Source organism: Myxocyprinus asiaticus, chromosome 46, assembly GCF_019703515.2.
Source record: "Myxocyprinus asiaticus isolate MX2 ecotype Aquarium Trade chromosome 46, UBuf_Myxa_2, whole genome shotgun sequence".
NCBI lineage: Eukaryota > Metazoa > Chordata > Actinopteri > Cypriniformes > Catostomidae > Myxocyprinus > Myxocyprinus asiaticus.
The window spans coordinates 435001-442500 of NC_059389.1; the positions used below are offsets into that span (position 1 = coordinate 435001).

Here is a 7500-nt window from a genome sequence, read left to right on the forward strand (position 1 = left end):
AAAGTGTGATTTATCAGTTGTTTCTCAGGGGTTGCACATTAACAGCTGTAAACTAATACAGTTCCTCACAGATCATCTAGAGACTAGAAATATTTACTCCAGGAGAAGAGAAGAACACACTCGTGTGACAGCAGCACGTACTAATCTTCACACATCAAGTCTAGAACTTTAATTATTGTTTGTGTAATATCAAACACTGATTATGTGGGTTGTTTCCAATCATAATTAACCCTGTAAGCTCTGAAGGTGTTTTTAAAGATTACTTGTTTTAGTGGCATACCCAAAATGAAAGGATTATAAAAAATAAAAAAAAAAGCAAAAAATAAATAAATAAAAAAACACACACACACACACACACACACACACACACACACACACACACAAAAACAAGGAGGGTCAAGTGTTTGGTATCATTGTAAAGAAAACTTTTCAAATTTAATGATACAGATTCTGATATATTCTGAGACTCTCAGCTTAAGAAACTGCTGTATAATCACAAAATAAATTGAGCCAAAATGTACTTTTTTTCTTATTTTTCTGATTTGACATTATATATCTCTGGGTGTAAATAACGTGGCTCCGAAAAACTGATTTTGTGTTGATACGACAAAGCAATCAAAAGTTATAACATTACAAAAATAATTTATCATAGTGTCCAAAAACATCTCCAAACAAATAAAACATAATAATTGTACATAAGAACTAATTACACATGCAAACACAACAATGACTAAAGGTTTGCATAGCATGCAGACATGATTTTAGTAATGAGATATCACAGAATGAGTTTCATTCTGTGTCATTTGAGTCATCATTGAGTCTGTGTCATGTATTTGGCGCCATCTCCTGGTGGTCATATGTAACATTGTGCTTCATGTGGATTATCTAATGATCTATGCATCTGATTATCTTGTGTGTGGGATGTTTGAAAGATAATCACCTCATCTAAAAATAGTATGTGATATTTTATGTTCTGTTTATTTTTTGGATTTTATACAGCTCTAACGATAATTTTATCCCTTATCCCTAACCCTCACAGAAACCTTTTTGCATTTTTACATTTTCAAAAAAACATCATTTAGTATGTTTAATAAGCCATTTCCCTCGTGGGGACCGCTGGCTGGTCCCCACAATGTAGGTGATCTCAGGTTTTACTATCCTTGTGGCAACATTTGGTCCCCACAATGTAGTATAAACATGTACACTCTCTCACACACACTCGCACACACACTCACTCACGCACGCACGCACGCACACACACACACACTCGCACACACACACACTCTCTCTCGCACACGCACACTCACTCACTCACTCACTCTCTCACACACACACACACACACACACACACACTCGCACACACACACACTCACTCACGCACGCACACACACTCGCACACACACACACTCTCTCTCGCACACGCACACTCACTCACTCACTCACTCTCTCACACACACACACACACACACACACACTCACTCACGCGCACACACTGTCTCACTCACGCACACACATGCACACGTGCACACTCACGCACACTCTCTCATGCACACATGCACACTCGCACACTCACACACACACACACACACACTTTCACACGCACACACTCTCTCACACATGCACGCACACACACTCATGCACACATACACACACTCACACACACGCACACACAAACGCACACACACTTTTACATTTATTTAAGAAAATGGCAGTGTTACCTGTACAAACCTCACCATCACAATACTGTTCTGGGTGATGGTTGCCAAGGTGTTCAGAGTGGTTACTAGGTGCTGAAGTGAAAAGAGTCTGTGATATTCTGCTTTATATATATATGACTCAAATCACTCCTTGAGTGCAAGTCTATATTTCTGAGTTAATTCTGATTCTTCTTTTAAATCAGAGAACTGGTTTTGTTATCAATCGTGCACCTCTAGTGCAACAAAAAAACAGCTTGAACGAGTAAAAATAGTTTAAGTTCACATTTCAATTTACAAACAAAAATGTACAGTTTGCTTTGCATATTAGACCAATTTTCTGTCAAGTTCTGACACAGATAATGAATTGCGAGTGTGCTTTTGTGTAAATGGGTTAATTTATCTTTGATATTGAAGGACAGAGCGGCTCATCACACTATTTTTAGTGTCTGTAATACGACGGAGCCTGAAGGGAGACGAGAGATTCATTTAGAAGTCGTTCCTGTAATGTGATTCTATCTCACTGTGATATACATTAACAGTGAATACAGTCAGTTATTAACTGTTCAATTCATTATCAGCTGTCATTCTTCATGCCGCTTTAATAATCATGTTTATTTCCAAAAAGATATTACAACTAGAAATGAACCGTTAATCTGACACATCAGTCACATGTCTGTGAGGTGAATCAAACATGATCATGATCAGATATCCTGGTCTGTATGACTCGAGTCAATTTGATTTGATCCATCATGAAGTTTCCAGAGTTTTACAGTAAAACTTGTATATTTAGTTTGTTGCCATCTGTTTTTTATCATCTGTGATCTGTTGCCAATTCCAGCAGAATTCATCCTTTAAACTGAGTGGATCTGAAGTTGTGTTTCCATGGTGTCATTATGATGTCATGGGTGTTATTTGTGTAAACTGATGCCCGCTTCATCTGACATCCATGCAGAGACACATTTGAAACATCTCCTGAACTTTCCCCATCAGAGATAATGTGCATTTGCTGGGCATAAATATTTCCCCTCTGGTCATTATAACCACACGTCTATTATGTAACAGGAAGTTGTTCTGAGTGCTTATTGTTCTCTTGACTTGGACACCTACACTTACTGAAACATCAGCTCTATTCCAAAACATAGCGAGCTGCCTAGTGAAATTAACGTGTTTTCAGACTAAAACATATTAGTAAGGACGTGACCTAAGATTCCTTGTTTTGGCCGAAGGTGAAGGTAACATTGCTTCGCTATCCTTTGCAGAGAAAGCAATCCCAGTGATGGATGTTGGAAAGCTCCATCTAACGGTGTCAACAGGTGCATATGGTGAGTGAAGTTGGCATTTTCAATTAATTCCAATGAGAACCTACCTCGCGAGTGTGCCGCTCGTCTCCCGTTGGAATGAACTGAAAACGCATCGCTCACGTACGTACCGTAATATGGCGGCCGAAGTGAGAAACATTGATTATGAATTTACTTGTATTTTACTCAGTACTGAATATGTTTTGGAAAACAAATAGAAATTGGTCAAATTTGCACAATATTTATTTGTACTTTTTCTGTTTATGCTTATTAATGGCGCAATACTCTAATGTAAACAACATGTGAATGTAAAAATCAAAAGTCGCTTTCACACATATGGCCTTTTCCGTGAAGTTTTCCATTTACAGCTCATGTGTGAACAGGACAAGTTGGGAAATACCAGAAATCAAATTTTCGTGAGTGTGCAAAGCGCAGTACTACACGCTACGAGCGTGTGCAACGTCTTATCCAGTTTTCGTGATTCGTGCTACGACCGTGTGCAACGTCTTATCCAGTTTTCGTGATTCGCGTTATGAGTGTGTGCGACGTCTTGTCCAGTTTTCGTGATTCGTGCTACGACCGTGTGCAACGTCTTATCCAGTTTTCGTGATTCGCGTTATGAGTGTGTGCAACGTCTTATCCAGTTTTCGTGATTCGTGCTACGACCGTGTGCAACGTCTTATCCAGTTTTCGTGATTCGCGTTATGAGTGTGCGCAACATCTTGTCCAGTTTTCGTGATTCGCGCTACGACCGTGTGCAACGTCTTGTCCAGTTTTCGTGATTCGCGCTACGACCGTGCGCAACGGCTTGTCCAGTTTTCGTGATTTGCGCTACGACCGTGCGCAACGGCTTGTCCAGTTTTCGTGATTTGCGCTACGACCGTGCGCAACGGCTTGTCCAGTTTTCGTGATTCGCGCTACGACCGTGCGCAACGGCTTGTCCAGTTTTCGTGATTCGCGCTACGACCGTGCGCAACGGCTTGTCCAGTTTTCGTGATTCGCGCTACGACCGTGCGCAACGGCTTGTCCAGTTTTCGTGATTCGCGCTACGACCGTGCGCAACGGCTTGTCCAGTTTTCGTGATTCGCGCTACGACCGTGTGCAACGTCTTGTCCAGTTTTCGTGATTCGCGCTACGACCGTGCGCAACGGCTTGTCCAGTTTTCGTGATTCGCGCTACGACCGTGCGCAACGGCTTGTCCAGTTTTCGTGATTCGCGCTACGACCGTGCGCAACGGCTTGTCCAGTTTTCGTGATTCGCGCTACGACCGTGCGCAACGGCTTGTCCAGTTTTCGTGAGAGCGCTAATTTTAAGTGCAATTTTCGTGCCAGCACAAGTGGGTGTGTTTGGGAGTGTTTGCGCTACTGTGGGTGTATTGTATGTAAATGAAGTGGCGCAAAGCGCAATTGACTTTTTTCCTGAGAAATGGGTTAGTCCAAATTCAGTTCCTGCATTTGCAGTTTAGAGATTCACCAGCAATGTCCAAACTCTAATGTCCTTGACGATCGCTGTTGAAGCCGTTTGTTGTATCAGAAAATTTATATTTGCGTTACACTTTCTAGAGGTCATGGCTTATTTTTTAAATCATTATAATTATGTTTATATTAACAATTGTATTTATGATCTAATTTACATTATGTTTAAGTCACTGCAAAAAGGGCCGGTGGAAGGGTTAAGAGAAAAATATTTGGATTTAAATAGATTTTCTTGACCACTTCGTTATTTTGATTATATTTTCATTTCATTTGAAGTGTAATTTGAATATAGAAATATTTTTGGTTTAATTTTTTCATGTTTCGATTACTGAATTTATTTTTTCACAATCGAATGATAGAAGTGACGTGCGTCCCGATACAATCACTGTTAACACTAGCCATGATTTGTGTGTCAGTAGATGAAAATTATTAATAATAATTACTGTAACAGTTAAGGAAAGGAGGAAGATGGGGCCGGCTTGACCAAACACGTAGACAATTATTGTTGCACTTTTCAGTCGCACACAATAAGACACCACTTTTCAGCAGTACACAAAAGGTTTCCTTTTCAGCATCCACCACACTGACACGCAGACACACACACAGACAGCTTCATGTGTCTCTCTCTCTCTCGTCTGCCGCTGTCTCCTCCCTTTAAATACTCTCGAGACCGGTGTGGCACACAGGTGGACCTCATTCACCACTTGTCTTCCCGGCCTCGCTCTGCCCAGACGCCGCTCGGCCCCGCCCTGCTCACCACACTTTCATTCTCTATAATTTAACATCCAATACATCCAAGTTCTGGTGAGAATCGCATTTTCCATGCGTATAAATGAGCGTGTGTCACTTCAATAGAAATTGCCTGGCATTCATCAAGGACACAGTTAATGCACAAAAGAACGTAAGTCCATATTTCTATTCTTATTCATTGCATACAGTCCATTTACACAACCAACGTCTTATGAATGTGCTGTCTTTGTTTAAATCTCTAGTGTTTGAGGGAATGGACTATATAATAGGACGCAGATGCTGGAATACCCGGAGAAGAACCTCAGAATTAAATTGCACTTGGTTCAGACCATCCACCTAGACTTATTGCATGCTTGCATGAAAATACTAAAGCTTCATGGCCATGCCCATTGACTTTGCGCTTATGACTTAAAGCATTGCGTAATTTTCTATAATAAACACACTTATGAAATCATACAAATAACCAAAACTGCTTAAAGAACCATTCAAAGAATATATTTTTTAAATCCTTTATTTATAAACAACTCATGACTTGAGTCTTATAAATTCATATTTAAAAAGAAGATTTTAATCTCAAGAGACAAATAAAGGCATAAAATTATTATAATAAAAAAAATATTAGTTCAGATTTGTCACTTACTCCTTAGTGACCATTTTTGTAAATCACACTTATATGCCGTAATGTCAATGTAATTTTAAGTAAAAGACTGTAAAAATTCTACAGCAAAAAACGTTAATTGGTTAACAGGTAGTTACCTTAACATATGCAGAAAAAAATATAATATATTTAACAAGACAATACATGTAATTTTACGGTAAAATATTGTAAAACGTTTTGTTTTTAGATGTAAAAGGTATGATTTTACCATATAATTAACAGTAAAAATGTATATTATGTTTAGCAAGTGTATACATGTAAACTATTTTTTAAATTGCACGTGTGGAAAGCCACCAAAGCAGTCTCGAACTGCAGCACTGCCGCGGTTTAAAGTATTGGTCGACCAATATGTTTTTTTTTTAATGGCCGATGTCCAGAGAGCAGGGTGTTTGATAGGCCGATACAATGCCAATATATCACACAATTTAATATAGTAAATAACATAAACATAAAATTGCTAAAAAAATTATAAACTCTTATTTAGCACTATATTTACTCCATTTCACACAAAACTTTGTAAAAAAAAATAATCTAAAAAAAATAAGATCGCAGTTTCTTCTGATTTTTGTTTAGTCATCAAATTTTAGTAATTTTTTTGCACATGAAGAAATTGTTAATATATTAGAAAGGAAATACCAGTACACACAGTAGTCCAGCATCTATGGATGGCATGTGTGCATTAACAAGCGCATTTACTCAAAAAATACCGAATCAAACCAATTGTACATACAGTGATAGTGAATAAAACATTTACTTATAGCACACGTGAAGCGCTTTTACTTTGAAGTTGCACCAGAGATTATTTAGCAGACAAGGGCCACTTCTGTTAAAATGAATGGGAAAAATTAGAACACCCAACTGCAGCCAACGGTCAACAGATGTAGATAGGAAGTCCTGCCTTACAGGTAAAAGAGCCAATCACCTTTTAGATACAGACAATGCCTGTCAATCAACTAGAGAACGTGCATTCGCATTAGCTATACAAGCTGGGAAAATGTTGTTTTTTTAGTGTAATCTGAGGTAAAGAAGCACCATTTATAATACCAGTGTTGTCAGATTTTACTGCTGACTTGAAATATGTTCATTGATCGTAATCTTGACCAACCGTTTTAGAGATTTCGGTCTTTCTCCGTTCAAATAGATAAGAGCTGCACTGTCATGACTGGAAATAGCCTCCCGAGAGCGTTCCAAACATGACCAACAGTGAACTGACTTGCTAGAAAGACTTTGGTTGCACTCACGTGCTCGTGCGGATCCAGTGCGAGCCTCAACCTCCTGACAGTTTAAACGGCCTGGATCACATGCTTGGATTGTCACGGACTGACCGTCATGATTTGTGAATCAGAGGAACTTTTGATCCTGAAGTTTTTGATTCTGGCTGATAGAATACGTGCTTCAGAGGAAGATATTACATGAGCGCTCGACGGGAAGAAACGCTGGATTTTTGTGAGGTTCGTGAAGGACATCTGTTTAAACGAGATATCTGCATATTAGCAGACGGTGTATGATATTAGTTTTATTGATATTTGCCTTTTATCATTAGAAAAGAAAGTTAAAAGTGACAGGAAACTGTTGAGAAGAGGCTGATAGAATACGTGCTTAAGAGAGAAATCAATGAGCGC

General features: G+C 39.0%; 1 protein-coding gene across 4 annotated transcripts in view; it reads left to right on the forward strand.

Moving 5' to 3' along the window:
• Positions 1 to 7500, forward strand: part of LOC127436229 (contactin-1a-like) — a 69318-nt gene that overhangs the window by 2395 nt on the left and 59423 nt on the right. The window contains exon 1 of one of the 4 annotated variants that reach the window (XM_051690263.1): positions 3002 to 3019. The exons of the other annotated variants lie outside the window; for them this stretch is intronic. The gene's annotated coding sequence lies outside the window, so the exon portion shown is untranslated. Of the gene's footprint in view, positions 1 to 3001; positions 3020 to 7500 lie in introns of those variants that run through there. 4 annotated transcript variants of the gene reach the window in all.